The following is an 18618-nucleotide window of genomic DNA, read 5'->3' as shown; positions in this document are numbered from 1 at the left end:
CTGATTCCTGTCAAATTGAGAGATTTGGGTTTTGAGGGGCGATTTGGTTTTGTTTCATTTTAATGGTAGGGAGTGCCTTTCTGTAACTCACCATTTAGCACAGTTCCTGGAACACAATGAATGTTTGTTGATTGATTGACTGAAGCCTGAACTTATAAGAATGATGTGGGTCCCCTCTCTTTGGTAGCAGAGTGGCAAAAGGAAGCTTTTTGAAGCTGTTTCATTAAATAAACTCTCTGTTGAATGTATAAATGCATGAAAAAAAATCATTTTGTGTTTACTGATAATATTAGCATTTATTCAGCTCTTTAGGGGTGGCAAAACATTTTATGTATGTTACGCTTCACAATAATCCTCTGAGGTAGGGCCAAGGAGGAGTGTTTTGGAGAGGAAAGTCAGAGGGAATGGTGATTGAAGTTTTAGGGTGATTGACTGATAGGACTTTCTGAGGAATGGTAGTGTTGATTTTATTGTAGCTCTCAGAGCTAGGGGAGGGGGAATGAGGGCAGTTAAAAAGAGTTATATGCACACCGTAGCTTGGCACTGAGATGTAGGGAAGTGGCCTGCATCTAAGCAAGATAAGGTGAATACTAATCACTCAGAGCCCAGGTTCCCAGGGTCCCAGGTTCCCAGGGATGGAAGAGCAAATTCCAGGAGTTGCCCAAGAAAATAGCCTATTGGGCTTGAGTTACTGCAACATTCTGGACTAGTTTTTTAACTTGAGAGTGGGCGCTGATGTGATGCCAAAGGACCTAGGTTTGAATCTTGCCTCTGCTGTTTACAACCCATGTGACCTGAAATCTAACAGCCTTTTCTCAATCCTCAACCTTTGTAACCTCTCTGCAGCCTTTTACACTATAGATCACCCTCTTCTCTCAAGTTTTTTGTGATACTGCTCTCTCTTGTTTCTCCTCCTACCCTTTTGATTGAACCTTCTCAGTCCCCTTAGCTAGATTGTCATTCAGGTCACACCTACTAATGGTGGGTATACCATCAGGCTCTGTCCTGGACCTCTTCTCTTCTCCCTGGTTACCATTCACTTGGTGATCTCCACAGCTCCCATGTATTCAATTATCATCTCTATGATAATATAATAATCAGATCTTATCCAGCCCTAACCTCCCCCATGACTTCCAGACTCATATCTCCAACTGCCCATTGGACATCTCAAATTGGATATTCCACAAGCATCAACAAGTCCAAAACTAAACTTTCCCCCCCAAAACCCTCCTTTGTTCCAAACTTTCCTATTACTGTCCAGGCTACCACCATCCTCTCCATTACCCAGACTCCCAACCTAGGAGTCATCCTCAGTTTCTCATTCTCTCTCACTCCGCCATATCCAATCTGCCGCCAAGTCTTCAGTGTTACCTCCTTAACGTCTCTAGTATCTGCCTTCTCTCTTCTGACACTGCCATCACCCTGGTCCAGGTCCTCATCACCTCATGCCTGGACTATTGTAATATACCCTGCTGGTTGGTTTGCCTCAAGTCTCTACCCACTCCAGTCCATCCTCCACTGAACTGTCAAACCGATTTTCCCAAAGTACAGGTCTGACCCAAAATCGAATATAAAAGCCTCTGTTTGGCACTCAAAGCCCTTCATAATGTGGTCCCCTCCAATCTCCTTACACCTTATTCAGCACCATGTACTCTTCAACCCAATGACATCTACCTTCTGGTTGTTCCTCTCTCTAGACCCTTTATCTCCCTACTCTGGGCATTTTCACTGGCTATCCTCCATACCTGAAATTCTTTCCTTCCTCATCCCCACCTCCTGGCTTCCTTCAAGTCCTAGTTAATATCTCACTGCCTTTCCTGATCCCAGTTAATGCTAGTGTCCTCCCTCTTGTTGATTGTCTCCAATTTATCTCATATATTCATATATATGTACATATATGTATATATGTATCTTGTTTGTACATAAAGGTTAGCATATTATCTCCCCTACTAGACTGTGAGCACCCTGAGAGCAGTGACTGCTTTTTTGCCTGGTACATAGCCCTTCCCTGGTAGTAGTAAGCACCTAAATGCTCATTCACAAACTATTTAGTGATAGAGAATATGCACATTGCTTAAGGATTTGATAGAAGGTAGAAAACTGATTTTGACTCCCAATATTGTATGTATGATTGCAGTTTGAGAAGGTAAGAAGAAACACATCAGTATGTTAACCAGAAGATATCATAAGGTCTATTCACATTTCAATAATTCAATTAAATGAAATTCAACAAGTGTTCATTAAGCACTTACTGAGTGCCACGTTCTGTGGGTGCTGAAGATACAAAGAAAAAAAATGAAACAGTCTTTGCCTTGTAGTACTTAAGCACTACAATTTATGATACCTTACAGAAAAGTAACAGGGCCCCTAAGTGACACAGTGGATACAGTGCCAGGCCTGGAGTTAGGAGGATTCATCTTCCTGAGTTCAAATCTGACCTCAGATACTTGCTAGCTGTGTGACTCTGGGCAAGTCACTTCACCCAGTTTGCCTCAGTTTCCTCATCAGTAAAATGAGCTCTTGGAGAAGGAAATGGTGAACCACTCCAGTATCTTTGCCAAGAAAACCCTAAATGGGGTCAACAGAGAGTTGGAAACCACTGAATAACAAAAGCAAAGGAAAAGTAGCTACCAACTCCCTGCTTCTTTCTTGGTTTTAAATTCTGGACAACCAGGTTTGAAGAGCTCTGAAGGCAGAGTTCCTCTTTGTTGACCAAGTTGATCTAAGTCAGAGGCCAACCTTTAATTGGTTGATCAAATTGAGACTCAAAAGCCTAGTCAAGCATAGCAGCCTCTGAAGACTCTGCCTGGTCAGTTAGGAGTCATTGACTCAACAAAGGTCCCTTTCAACCTGCTATGGGAAGGGTGGTCTCTACTAAACTCAAGCAGCTCAAATCTCATCATCTGCTGGAGGCCTTTCCCTATCTTCCCCACCACTAATGCTTTTCCTCTGACACTGCTTTCCATCTATTTGGTGTAAACTTTGGATTTACATAATTGTTTGGGTGTTGTCTCCCCATTAGAATGTGAGCTCCTTGAGGGCAAGAACCACATTAGCTCAGAGCATGACACTTGGTTAAAGCTTAAGAAATGCTTATTGACTGATTGGCTAAACCCCGGGTGGGAACCTTCGGCCTCAAGGTCACATGAGGCCCTCTAGGTCGTCAAGCTCAGCCTTTTGACTGAATCCAAACTTCACAGAATAAATCCCGTTATTAACTAAACTAAGGAGTTTCTGCCCCTAGAAAATGGTTGTGAGAGTAACTGATGTAATCTCCTCCCCCTTTTTCTAAATAATATTAGGAGCTTAGAATTAAATTTTTTTCTTGAAAAGAAAAAAGTATGACCATAAGGAAAAGTTATTATGGGCAGATGCCTTCTTGTGTTTTGCCTTATATCCATGGAAGATTTAGATGCTAAACAGAGCATCTTCTTTTCCATTCATCAGTCACACTCACCAAGGAGCCAAAATGAAGCTTCCTTCCTCATGTAATTTACTTGGCTGGATTTGAACTCTGTGTGTCTTAGTGCTCTTTTTTTGTGATTTCCCCTTGGCACAAGAAATTGAAAATATATGTCATAGCAATCAACTCTGATGTAGTGTCACTGAGGAAGGATCAAGGGTTTTATGGTTTGTTTGGGGTTTTTTCCAATCACATTTCTCCACATTCGGAGACCAGGTTCCAAGCTACAGTGAGTATTGATTCATGTAGAAAGGGTGAATCACCAGATCCCATCACTAGCAATGCCAAGGTCTATCCCTAGAATACAGAAATGAGAATACTTCCCCAACTGTGAACATATAGATCAAAGACTCACATAGTGTTTTATTCCTCAGAAGAAAAAAACCCTTGTTCAAATAACAAGGATTTGGAAGGCACATAAATGAAAACTCAGACTATTTGGGATAACCAAAGTTATCCCAAACCAAGAGTGCTTGGCTGCTGAAATCCTGAGCCAGAAACCTAAAAAAGGGTCAAGTTATTTTCAGTGATGGAAGGGTTCTAAGTCAGAAGGGAGGACACAAGCATTTATGAAGCCCCTACTATGTGCCAGACACTGTGCTAAGAGAAAGAATAGAGATTCACTATCATCTTATTTAATAGTAAAAAGAGAGATGCATCATCAGCCTTCCCACTCCATATTTGTTGAAGCATTCATGAAATTTGTTCAAGCATTCATGAAATTCCTACTAAGCTGTAGGCACTATGATAAGTGCTAGTAATACAAAGAGAAAAAAGAAATCCCAGCTCTCAAAGAGCTTACATGCCAATGAGGAGGAAGCGGGAGTGGGGGGAGGGGGGGTGAAAAGGAGGAAGAATCCTTAGCAGTTTCTCTAGTATGTAGTTGAAGACTCTTCCTGCTATAACTACTCTATTATGGTAGCTAGGTGGTCCAGTAGAGAGCTGAACCTGGAGTCCAGAAGCCTTAAGTTCAAATATTGCTACAAGTACTTGCTTGGTGTGTGACCCTGGGCAAGTCACTTAACTTCTATTTGCCTCAGTTACTTCATCTGTAAAATGGGGATAATATACTTCCCAGGAGTGTTGTGAGGATCAAATGAGATAATACCTATAAAGCACTTTGTAAACTTTAAAGTACTGCAGAAATGTCAGTGGTTACTACTATTATTTGTTGTTATTATTATCTCCTAGCAGGAAGGATTCCCATGGAATAGGGCCTTGGACTTCCCAAATTACCAGGCAGGCCCTTGGAGAATTCTCTACCAACTTGTCTTTTCCCTCAGCAGCTGTCTGGGTGGCCATCCTTATGATGTCACAGCAATCTATCTGCAAAACCACAGTGGGAAATGAGTATGTGAGAAGTGCTGAAAATGTTTACCTACAAGTGAAAGAACAGTTACTATGAATTCTTCACACTGATGAAAGCAGAAATGGTCTTCACAGCACTGGCTGCCCAAGTCAAAGGAGTACAAGAGAGGCAGAATCTAGAAAAAGACAGGGAGCTTAACTATTTCCTAATCCTTTCCCCACACTGTTAGTACAGGCAACATGGAAAAGCAGGTGGAGGGGTGGGAGCTAGACAGAGAAATCCAGCACTGCAAAGTGTGGCTTGTGTTAAATGGGCAGAAGCCACGTTGAAGTAGATTCTAATACGATTGGATCCCACGTAAAACTGCTCTGCATTTTACTCCAAGAGATACTAGATCAAATCAAATCTTCTAAAGTCCAGCTGGGTCAGATATTCTCTCCTCCTCCTCCTCCTCCTCCTCCTCCTCCTTCTTCTTCTTCTTCTTCTTCCTTTTCTTCTTCTTCTTCCTTCTTCTTCTCCTTTTCCTTTCTCCCCTTTGGCAATGTGATGGAGCATATAGTCCCTTTCTAAAAATAATGTTTTTAGATGCATAAAATAAATATATAGGATTGCAAAGCTAATTAATTATATTGAGATTCAGTCACCCTGATACTTTTTAAAAATAAGTTTATAAGGGGGCAGCTAGGTGGCGCAGTGGATAGACAACTGGCCCTGAAGTCAGGAGGACCTGAGTTCAAATCTGATCTCAGACCAAACACTTGACATTTACTAGCTGTGTGACCCTGGGCAAGTCATTTAACCCCAATTGCCTAAAAGCAAAAAAAAAAAAGTTTATGGGACCCAGGTTAACAACCTCTGAGCTATACAGTAATAATAAGTCTATATGTGTGTGTGTGTGTATATATATATATATACATCGCTTTAAAGTTCACCAAATGTCTTACATACATTATCTCATTTGAGCCTCACAACAACCCTGTGATGGAGATACTATGATTATTCCCATTTTGCAGAAGTCAGTCAATAAGCATTTATTAAGTGCTTACTATGTGCAGGACCCTGTACAAAATATTGGATATACAAAGAAAAGCAAAAACATTGTCCCTGACGTCAAGGAGGTCATTATTTTAATGGAGGAAAAAGCATGTAAATATCTGTATACATATGAGATATATACAGTACAATGTAAATGAAAGTTAAATCTCAGAGGGAAGAGGGGTGCAGGGTGGGAAGTGAGAAAGGCTTCTGCGGAAGAGAGAGTAAAGGCTGAGTCTTGAAGAAAGCTAGATGAGGAAACTGAGGCATAAAGAGATTAAATATCTTGCACAGTGACATAAACTAGTTTCAGAGGCTGGATTCAAATCCAGATCCTCCTGACTTCCATCCTGACAACACTCTAACTCCACTAACCATGCAGTAAAAGTCTTATATAAACCCAGTTATAGTTACTAAATGTTAGCCAGTCTTCTAACACCTATGTCATAACAAGGCTGCCACTATATTTATTTTTTAAATTATTATTGTTTTTATTTTTAATAGTATTTTATTTTTCCCAATTACATGTGAAAACAATTTTTGACATTTGGCCTTTTTTTTTTAAGTTTTGAGTTCCAAATTCTATCTTTCCTTCCCTCCCCTCCCTGCTCCCTCAGATGGTAAACAATCTGATATAGGTTATATATATGCAATCATGTAAAACATTTCCACATTAGTCATTAAAACTAGAACAAAACCAAAAAAGAAAAAAGAAACAAAGTGAAAAATAGTATGCTTCAATCTGTATTCAGATGCCACCAGTTCTCTAGAGGTGGATAACATTTTTCCTCTTGGGTCCTTTGGGATTGTCTTGGATCATTGTATTGCCAAGAATAGCTAAGTCATTCACAGTTGTTCATCACACAATATCACTGTTACTGTGTACAATGTTCTCCTATTTCTGCTCATTTCACTCTGTATCAGTTTATGTAAGTCTTTCCAGGTTTTTCTGAAATCATCTTCTTCGTCATTTCTCATAGCACAATAATATTCCATTACAATCATATGCCACAATTTGTTCAGCCATTCCTCAATTGAGGGTATCCCCTCAATTTCCAGTTCTTAGCTAATAGACTATATTCGTTTTAAAGAAAGGGCATGAAGTAAAAACGGACATTTTTACTTTCCCTCCAAAGAAACATATTATAGCTTATTTGTAAAGCTAACCCAGTTTTCTTAAACTTATACATCCGGAGATACTACTGCACCATTGGGTCACAGGGACACTTTAGAGCAGGGGTTCTTAACCCAAGGTCCATGAACCCCCAAATCATCCATGAATAAATTTCAGGGAATCCTAAAACTGGGAGAACAAGTTAAATAATGATAACATTATAGAGAAAAACAACTTTGAAAGATGATAGAACTCTGATCAACGTAATGATAAACTATGAGTCTAAGATAATGAAGATGAAACATATCATTCATTTCCTGACTTCAAGGCCTTGAAGTTAAAATGCACATATTTTCAGATATGTATACATAAATGCACTTAATAACATGAGAATTTGTTTTGCTGGACTATGTAGAAATGTATCAAGGGATTTCCTTTTTCAGGTTTGTTTTAATTTGTTCAGTGGGGGAGAGGTGTAGTAGGATGAACAGATTAATTTTTAAAAATACTCATTATCATTTCACACTGTATGTAGCAAACCCTCCAAGAGCTAACTCTCCCTAGTTCACTCACATTCCTTGGTTGGGTCTCCCAGATGGCAACTACTAGCTCAGGTTCAAGGTACTCTCTGAGCCCATACTCCTAAAATTATAATTCATGAGGTCCCACTGGTTCACTTAACTTCAGTAGTCAGCAAATAGTTAACAGTTAGTTGAAAAAATGAATTAATTAATGAATATAGTATTTATTAAGCACTTGCTCTGTGCAAAACATTGTGCTAAATTCTGGGAATACAAACAGAAAAGTAAAAGAGTCTCTGCTCTCAAGGAGCTTATCTTCTAACAGGAGAGGCAATACACATGGAAAGTTTCAGCTGTGAGTCAGATGAAAAGGTCCAATGGTCTTCAGCAAAGCAAATGATAATGCCTCTCCTTTAATGTCATTTCCACTGACAGAATCATATCAGTTTCTAATGTGGAACCATTTAATAGTGCTAAGGCCTTTGGTAGCAAGAACTTTCTTACCTAGGTCTTCAGTAGCTTTGGCTGCAGCCCCTGAAGGAGCAGATGTCAATTCCTGATGTGATCACTGAGCTGGAAGCAATGCTGTTCCCAAGGCTATTGGTTTCAGGGTCCTGGGATGTCTCCATCACACTCCAAGGGGAGCGGATGGTCAATATGGTAGTGGTGGTGGTTCAAAGCAAAGGCATTTACTGAGGTGGCTGAGTAAGGACAGTAGCTAAAGAAGTTTTTATATAATCTTTCATTGCACTCTCTCTCTAATACAGCACTTGTGTGAAGAATGAGAACACTAGTAGAGAAGCCCACATTTAGGGAACCCATATGATCAAGACAACTCATCTTCAAATGCTGCAAGGCCTCTGTGCCCTTTTTCTTCCCATGGTGTTCTTATACTGCTCACCCGCTAGATATAGTATCCCTGCTAGGCAGATCACTCACCTGTTTCCCTGGACCTGTTCCTTTCTGCAATTCAATGTCTGAATGGCAGGGCTCCTATTCTCTTAGCTGACTCCTTTCTCTGCTGTCAGGGTCTTACTCTTCAAAACTGTCTCTTGCTTCAACTCTCTCTCTCTCTCTCTCTCTCTCTCTCTCTCTCTCTCTCTCTCTCTCTCTCCACCCCCCCCCTTCTGTCTCTATCTCTCTGTGCTCCCTGCTGGCTACAGTGTCTCTTCCTAAATAAGTAGTCTACTGAAAGATTAGGTGTTGATGGGGTAGTGGAGAGAAGCATCTCCCCATGCCAGCCCTCTCAATTCAGAGAGTACTTCCCTCTCAAGTGGTTGGTTCTTCTTTGGGTTGGCTTGCTTCTCTGATGCCAGAGATCACACACTCTTCAGAGGTGCCTGAACTGTCTCCAAAGCTATCAAGTAATCTTGGTTATGAGGGGTGTAATCAATCTTCAGCCAACAAATGGCAGATGGCCCTCTAATGACATCAAGGAAAACTTAGTGATACTTCATAAAAAAGTAACAAAATAAAAGCCCTTTTTGACACTTCATTTAAGAGTTTAATAGTTATTGCCTCTAGTACTTACCTTCTATGACTGTAACAACTTGACTAGGGGAAATTAATTTATCACAGGTGAACTAATCAACTCCCCCTACTCCATGTAAAAATAAGAGAATTATATTAGATGATTTCTGGAGTCCCTTCCAGTTCTAAATGTGTGATCATATAATAATACCAAGTGCGAACAACTTTAAATTTCACAAAGAGCTCTATAATCATTATATCATTTGAGCCTATGAGGCAGATCTTGTAAGTATTATCATCCTCATTTTACAGATGAGGAAATCGAGGGTCAGAGAGGCTAAGTGAGTAGTGCATCATCCCAAAAGTTAGCAAAGTAGCCCAAAGCTAGGAAATATCAGGGGCAGGATTTTAACCCAGGTCTCCCTGACTCCAGGTTCAGCCTTCTATCTAGGATGCCATTTTAAAAACTGATGCTAGCTCTCATTCTAGCTCTTGGAGATGGCCAGAGTGCTTAGAATCCATTTCCAATGACATTAGGACAGAAAGAGAAATATAGGGAGAAGCAGAGAACTAGAAAGAGGCTTCTTGGTTGAGGAAGCTACTAGGTCATTGCCTGGCTTTCTATCTTTCCTTCAGTTTCCTGGGCCTCAGCAATTCATCAACATATATCTATTGAGCCCTTATTATGTGAGCACTGGACCTGGAGTCAGGAAGTATTGAGTTTATATCTAGCCTCAAACATTTAATATCTGTGTAACCCTGGACAAATTAGTTAACCGCTCTCTGCCTCAGTTTCTTAATTTGTAAAATGAGAATAATAGTAGCACCTACCTTCCAAGAGTGTTTTGAAGATCAAATGAGATATTTGTAAAATTCTTTGTGAACCTTAAGTTGCATATAGTGCTATGCTAGTTTTATCATTCATCTCCATCATCATCATCATCATCATCATTATTAATAGATTCATCATCATTATATACCAGAGATAGTCTTTATATTCTATGATTCCATTAATAAGAAACAAAGGAAGGGAGACTAGCCATTGGGTGCTGGCAATAAAAAAAAAACAACCTCCCTAGAGAAAAACCAGCAATTGAACAGAAATTAGAACCCAATTTCTCACCAGGATGTCTGTATTCATGGTGGAAGAGTCTATTATCATGTCTTATCTGGTAACTGCAATTGTTTGTCTTTGGGAAAAGACTATTTCCAAGAAAAAAAGGTCTTTCCCACATTTGTATCTTTCTACTATTTGTTATTCTTAGTCTAAGATTAAAAATCATATTTTGCCATCATGAGACCAGAAGAAACTCACTGTGCTTGCTAGACATCTTCTCAGAGTCCTTGGGAGCAGCTGTGTTTAGGGAACCTTCTCCATCAGACGGATGGTGTCAAAGAGAATCAAAACAACTTTCTTAGTATATCCTCAATCTACAAGGGTTGAGTAAGACAAGAGCAAAGTCATACAGGTATCAAATAGCGGAAATGGAGAGTCAAACCTCGTCCTTCTAACTCCAAATCTGGACTTTTTTCACCACACCAGTATTTTCCCTCACCACTACCATGTGGTTTATATTTTTAGTCAATCACGCCATCCCCTTGCAACACGAATTAGAAAAAGATTCAGGAACCTGAAACATCAACAAATAACTATTTAAACATCTTCTTTTGTGAAAGTAACCTTGAGTTACTGTGAACTCAGCTTCTTTTTGTTCTTTGAAATTATTCATGAACTCTGTTCTTCAAACATTCAGCATCAGAGAATGTGATCAAGTCAGCAGAAAGTGCTCTCTCTTTTGACCTGACCTTTGTAAGTGCTGGCTTACTTTTTTGATCCGCACTTGTGATTTCGTCAGTGTAGGGAACTACCAGTGTTGAAATCCTCCATTACCAATCCAAAATGGTAGCTCTCTATAATTTATAGTCTTAAAAAGTTGGCAGGGATGGAAAAAGATTGAGTTGGCCTGGATGGCACAGCCAACATGTGCCACAAGCAGGCCTTGACTCGGGTCTTCTGATTCAAAGACAGCTCTCTTCTACACAATAGTTGACTGTTGGTTAATATGCAGAGAAATTACTGATTAGAATAAAGGTCAAAATCAACAAATGAGAAGGAAGGCTAAGGATAAATACACAATGAGGGCAATTACAATTGCTCCAACCCAGTCTATTTAAACAAGCTAACCAGATGTGCCATAGCCAAATGAATTGAGCATCAGTCCTCAAAATACTGGAGTAAGTAGTTTAACTTTGATATTCTCCACTTGTTTAGCCATGTTCAGATCCAACCTGAGTCAGAAAGAAACCAGTACCACTCCGAAAAGCTTCTGTAAACATTATAACATGCCCAGATCCAAAGCAGAAGCATTATAGGAACATCTTTTTTTTTGTAATAACCTTTATAGATATCTTTTGTTTTTACATAACCTATATTTCCTGCTGGATCTCTTCTCCCTCCACCTCCCAGAGAGACACATCTTATAATAAAGAAAAAAAAGAGGTAGGAAAAAATTTCGTCAAAACTAATCAACGTATCAAAAAAGTCTGACATCATATGCTATGTGCCACAGCCTTAGACCTCCATCCCTGCAAAGAAGTTGGGGGTGGGAGTTGGACTAGGATTATCTTTCTTATAAATGAGTAACAATCAATCAAAGATTGTCTCATAACAACAGATTCCTGGCATAGTGAAGAGTATGTCTAGTTCCTATTTGTTGTCAAAGTCTTGAAAGTTTTCTCATAGACCCATCGATCCCGGGCAACTTGAACTTGCTTTTGTTCAGAATCTCTTCCATATTTTAAACAAATATGGGTAAAATCTTATGGTTGTTTTCTTGCTGATTGTAGTTGGGAATTAGGATTAATTAGTAAAAGGTAATGGACTTTCCTTGTTCAAACAAATTTTTTTTTTCAGTATCTCCAGCATAGCATTTGTGGGGTACATAAAGAATTATAAAACCCAGATGCCCTGCCTTCCAGATATTCTAGCATCTATTGGGGTTTGGAAGTGGGTGAGGGGGTATCAGGACCAGACCCCATTAAGCACTTACTATGTGCCAGGCGCTATGTTAGCTGTTGGAGATATGAAAAAGAGGCAAAAGACAGTTCCTGTCCTCAAGGAGCTCATAATCTAATAGTGGAGGCAACATATAAATAGTTATGTATAAACAAGCCATATACAGGATAAATAGGACATATTCAACAGAAGGAAGGGATTGGAATGGACTTCCTGGAGAAGGTGGGATGTTAGCTGGGACTTGAAGGAGAAAATGCAGGAAGAAGATCAGCACCTGTTCTGCGGAGAGAGTTTAACTGACTTACCCTAGGTTGTGTAGCCAGTATGTGTCAGAAGTGGGACTTGAACCCAGGTCTTTCTAATTCCCATGAAGGTTTGCTGTCTACTATACCATGCTGCCTCTTGGTTAATCCCCTTACCTATCAGTAAATTGGGAGGTTTGCTTTTACCATATGTTCATCACCTTAAGACAAACAACAAAAGAGGAAAGAAGAATGACTTGTAATTTATGGATTAAGCCTGGGGATTTTGGGAAGATGGCAAAGTAGATCAGAAATTTCCAGGAATTCCAATCATTTTCTAAGTAGGCCAGCATAAGGATCTTCATATGTCTTGGTTGGATCTCTCTTCTGTTATGAATAAATTTGCTAGAATTCCATCAAAGTCATAAGATGATGACTTCCCTTAAAAATGGGTTGTATCAATGCTGATCAACTTGAATGAGTTTTTATGAGCTATGCCAACCAAGTCTCCACTAAAACTTACTCTAAAGACTATATTGGTCCAAGCTAGAAAAAGAATAAATATCTTTCTCCAGGAGACCAGCCCAGCTAGGTTGGGAGATGTTCCTCACTAAGAGTCTGGCAACCAAGTGATCATTTTATTTTCAGTCCCACCAACTCATGAAGTCATCAACTAAAGCAAAAAAAGACTGTTATCGGTAATAGTGACTGAATCATTGATTTTTCTTAATTCTGAGGTCTATATGATGCTTTAAAGTTTGCAATGCACATCATATTCTTTATCTCATTTTGACCCTCACAATAAGCCTGAAAGGTCATACCATTACCCTCACTTTTGAAAAATGAGGAAACTGAGGATTAGAGAGGTCTAGTAACTAGCCCAAGGTGACAAAACTAGTGTCAAGTAAGATTCAAATCCAAGTCGAGTATTCACTATGCCGTGCTAATTCTCAAGCATGCCCTACACTGAAGATCATATGGAACCAGAGTTGAGTAGGAACTTTGAAAATATAAACAAGAGAAACCCAAAAAGGTTGAGAAATTGAAAGGGGTTACATAATGGCATTGGTCTAACTTTCTTTTTTTTCTTCCTTTTTTTAAAATTTAGGGTTATATTTTTCCCCAGTTGCATGTAAAAACAATTTTTAACATTCATTTTTAAAACTTTGAGTTCCAAATTATCTCCCTTCTTCCCTCCCCATTCCCCATCATTGAGAAGGCAAGCAATTCGATATAGTTTATACATGTGTAGTTATACAAAATGTATCCATAATAGTCATGTTATGAAAGAAAACATAGACCAAAAAAAAAGTCAAGAAAAATAAAGAAAGTAAAAAACATATGTTTCAATCTATATTCAGACACCATAAATTCTTTCTCTGGGAATGGATAGCATTTTTCATCGTATGTCCTTCAGAGTTATCTTGGATCATTATTATGCTGAAAATAGCTAAGTCATTCATAGCTGATCATCTTACAATATTGCTGCTACTTTGTACACAGTACATTTCACTCTGCATCAGCTCATATAAGTCTTTTCAGGTTTTTCTGAGAGTATCCTGCTCATCATTTCTTATAGCATAATAGTATCCCATCATACTCACATACCACAATTTGTTCAGCCATTTCCCAATTGATGGGCATTCCTTCAATTTCCAGTTCTTTGCTCCCAGAAAAGAGCTGCTATAAATATTTTTGTACATATAGGTCCTTTTCCTTTTTGTTTTTGTTTTTTTCTTTTTTGAGACATAGATCTAGTAGTGGTATTGCTAGGTCAAAGGATATATATGGTATTATAGCCCTTTGGGCATAGCTCCAAATTGCTCTACAGAATGGTTGAATCAGTTCACAACTCTACCAACAATGCATTAATGTCTCATTTTTACCATATCTCCTCCACCATCCATCATTTTATTTTTAATCTAATAGGTATAAGGTAGTCCTCAGAATTGTTTTACTTTGCATTTCTCTAGTCAATAATGAATTAGAGCATTTTTCATGTGATCACAGATAACTTTGATTACTTCATCTGAAAACTGTCCATATCTTTTGATCATTTATCAATTGAGGAATGGCTCTTACTTTTATAAATTTGACTCAATTCTCTATGTTTGAGAAATGAGGCCTTTATCAGAGAAACTTGCTTCAAAAATTTTTTCACAGTTATTATTACTAACTGTATTTCCCTCCATCTTATCCCCACCCCATTTATTCTATTCTCTCTCTCCTTTCACCCTGTCCCTCCTCAAAAGTGTTTTGCTTCTGACTACCCCCTCTCCCAATCTGCCATCCCTTCTATCATCCTCCCCTTCTCTTATCCCCTTCCCTTCCTACTTTCCTGTGGGATAAGATAGATTTCTAAACTCAATTGAGCGTTTATATTATTCCCTCTTTGAACCAATTATAGTGAGAATATGGTTCACTCAGTCCTTCTCACCTCTCTCCCCTCCCTCTTCTCTTCCCCTCCATTGTAAAAGTTTTTTCTTGACTCTTTTATGTGAGATAATTTACCCCATTCTACCTCTCCCTTTCTCTTTCTCCCAGTACATTCCTCTCTCACCTCTTAATTTTATTTTTTTCTTTTTTAGATATCATCCCTTCATATTCAACTCACACCTGTGCCCTCTGTCTATATATACTCCTTTTATCTGCCCTAATAATGAGAAAGTTTCTAAGAGTTACAAGTATCATCTTCCCATGTAGGAATGCAAGTAGTTTGACCTTAAGTCCTTTATGATTTCCCTTTCCTGTTTAACTTTTTATGCTTTTCGAAAGTCAAATTTTCTATTCTCCTCTGGTCTTTCCATCAAGAATGCTTGAAATTCCTCTATTAATTGAATTTCCATTTTTTTTCCATGAAGGATTATACACAGATTTGCTGGGTTGGTGATTCTTGGTTGTAATCCTAGCTCCTTTGACCTCTGGAATATCATATTCCAACCCCTCTAATCCTTTAATGTAGAAGCTGCTAAATCTTGTGTTATCCTGACTGTGGGCCTGTCATACTTGAATTGTGTCTTTCTGACTGCTTTCAGTATTTTCTCCTTGACCTGGGAGCTCTGGAATTTGGCTATAAAATTCCTAGGAGTTTTCATTTTGGGATCTCTTTCAAGAGGTGATCAGTAGATTCTTTCCATTTCTATTTTACCCTCTGATTCTAGAATATCAGGACAAGGGAATTTTCTTCGATGATTTCTTGAAAGATAATTTTTTTATCATGGCTTCCAGGTAGTCCAACAATTTAAAAATTATCTCTCCTGGATCTATTTTCCAGGTCAGTTGTTTTTCCAATGAGATATTTCACATTATCTTCTATTTTTTCATTCTTTTGGTTTTGTTTTATTGTATTTTGATTTCTCATAGTCATCAGCTTCCATTTGTTCAATTATAATTTTTAAGGAATTATTTTCTTCAGTGAGCTTTTGTATCTCCTTTTCCATTTGATCAATCCTACTTTTTAAAGGAGTTTTTTTCTTCAATGAATTTTTGTACCTCTTTTTCCATTTGGCCAGTTCTGCTTTTTAAGGCATTTTCCTTGTTGGCTTTTTGTACCTCTTTTACCATCTGGCCTAGTCTGTTTTTCTAAGGTGTTATTTTCTTCAGTATTTTTTTGGATCTTCTTTACCAAGCTGTTGACTCATTTTCCATAATTTTCTTGCATCACTCTCATTTCTCTTTTCAATTTTTCCTCTACCTCTCTTACTTGGTTTTCAAAATCCTTTTTGAGTTCTTCCATGGCCTGAGACAAATGCACATTTTCTTGGAGACTTTGGATGTAGGAGTTTTGATTTCTGGAGTTATTTTCTTCTGAGTGTGTGTTTTGATTTTCCTTGTCACCATAGTAACTTTCTATAGTCAGATTTTTTTTTTTTCTGCTGTTTGCTCATTTTCCCAGCCTCTTACTTGACTTTTAACTCTTTGTTAAAATAGGACTTTGCTTCCAGGGTGGAAGGCACACTGTCCCAAGCTTTAGAGGTTTTGTACAGCTATTTTCAAGTTTTAAGTTCTTCCAAGGTGTTATGATCTAAGGAGATGTGTTTACTAATCTCCTGGCCTGCGCTCTAGTCTGTGAGTGATCACACACACTCTTTTTTTGTCCTAGAACTGTGAGGAGGGGCCACAAACTCTGCCATGCTAGTGCTCCTCAATGCCCTGGGACTACCACCCAGGACTGTGACCTGGATCTGAGTATGAGTCCTGGCTCAGTGCTGGCAAAGAGACTCCTATAATCTCCTTCTGACCCCCTTACCTTCTGTGGGCTGAGAACTCTGGAAGCAACTGTTGCTGCTAGTAGTTTACTGGGGCTGGGGCCATGACTGTGCTGGCACTGCCTAAGCTGGACTGTGCTCCACTCCCACTTAGATATGACAGACCTTTCCTGCTGTCCTTCTAAGTTGTCTTTGGCACTAGTGGGCTGAGAGGTCTGGAAACCACCACTGCTGCCACTGATTCAGTTGCCCTGAGGCCTGCTCAAGGTTTGCTGGGGCCCAGTCTGGGCTGGTGTGGCCTGTGCTGGACTATGCTCCCCTCTCACCCTGATGCAACAGACCTTTCTTGCCAACCTTCCAAGTTGTCTTGGGCTGGAAAATTGTTTCTCTCCATTTTTCGTGGGTTCTGTTGCTCTAGGATTTGTTTAGAGTCATTATTTAAAGGTATTTGGTGGGGTTTAGGGGAGAGCTCAGGCAAGTCCCTGCCTTTACTCCACCATCTTGGCTCCACTTTCTGGTCTAACTTTCTAATGAGAGAGAAGAAGGAAGTGTCCCTTCAGCTAGGTGGGACTGAAGTCAGGAATACCTGAGTTCAAATCCAACCTCAGACTCAGACTAGTCTCAAATGAGACTACCTATGTGTACCTGGGCAAGTCACTTTAAGTTCTAACTGCCTCAGTTTCCTCAACTGTAAAATGGAGATCATAACAGTACCTACCTTAGAGGGTTGTTATGAAGATTAAATGAGATAACATTTGTAAAACACTTAACACAGTAGCTGGCACGTGATAGGCACTGTATAAAGGTTTATTCTCTTTTCTCCCCGCTCCTCCTTTAAGAAGCTTAATGTCTTTCAAGTGTATTATGGGAGTTAAATGAGAAAACCCAAAGTGGACTGGTTCTGTTTTGAGGGTTTAAAGAGGAGAAAGCAAAGGTTCACATAGCTAGTAAATGTCTGAGGTCAGTTTTGGACCTAGGTTGTCCTGACTCCAGGCCTAATATTCTATCTAGTTTGCCAACAAGGTATTATCTCTTTGACGATCTGTTTTAGAATTTTCCCCAGGAATTAAAGTCAACTTCACTGACCCATAGTTTACATGTTTAACATCTGTTATCTTCCCTTTTCTGAAAATCAGGATATTTGCCTTACTCTATTTTACATTGTCTTTCAAATATCACTAACAGCGGTTCAACAATTTCATCTGTCAGAGGAGGACAGCGTAGTATAGTGGGCAGAGGAGGAAACTGAATCAGACAGAGGATAAGTAACTTGCCCCGTGTCATACAGCCAGTAAGTGAGGCAGGATTTCAACTCAGGGCCTTCCAGAGTGCCTCTTAGTTGAGTGCTCTATCCACTCTGCCTCATAGTTGTCTATAACCTCCATTGTGCTTTGGGGAATTCCTGTTCCATAAAAAACAAACTTCCTTTTATTCTGGACCTCTTTCTCTAATACACTTCCCATCTACTTGCACTCCCTAAAAATTGACTTTCCCCAAATGACATTGCATCCCCAGCCATCCTCTTTAGCATTGACTGTACTGCTCTCATCTCCCACCCCAACACACTTCCTTCCCAGTATGGAGAATCAGAATACCCTCTGCATCCCATTGCTCTTTCAAGACTTCCATTGGCTACCATCACTCAGCAACCTCTCCCCCTTTGAAGTTCACTCTCTTAATACTTCATACCCTATAAAGATGATGTTAGCTGTTGTCCATCACCCCCTGGGTATTGTTCTTCTACCTTTCCTGAGGAGCTTAGCACCTGGATTATCATCTTCCTCTCTTTTCTAACCCCAACCCTTTCACATTCATGGCGGTACCTCCTAAAACACTGAACCTCTTAGTTCTTTAGTCTTCTCAGTTCCTATGTTCTACTTTACCACCACACCTTAAGCACACATAAGGTGGTAATGCCCTGGATCTCACTATTACCCACAAATGTTCTACTGCCTTGATTAAAAACCCTGACAATCCAAGTTTTTTGTCCCTGTTATTTCATTTCTCCTATGCCTTACATATTCCTAAAGCTATTCTTCAGCCTCATCATGACCTTTGATCTCTTTATCTTTGAGAGGTGAGATAACTTATATAAAGACGATTAGCGAATCTTAAAGTATTACATAAATGTAAGCTATTATGAATTTTTTTTTTTTTTACTTCACAGTTGAGACAGAGCCGGTCCCTATGTCACAGCTCATTTCTTTTTTTTTTTTAATTTTTTTTTATTTTTAACATGT

This window comes from Vombatus ursinus, unplaced genomic scaffold (genome assembly GCF_900497805.2).
Source record: "Vombatus ursinus unplaced genomic scaffold, bare-nosed wombat genome assembly UNPS02008961.1, whole genome shotgun sequence".
Lineage (NCBI taxonomy): Eukaryota > Metazoa > Chordata > Mammalia > Diprotodontia > Vombatidae > Vombatus > Vombatus ursinus.
The sequence above is the reverse complement of the archived record's forward strand: the minus strand, read 5'-3'. Positions refer to the sequence as shown.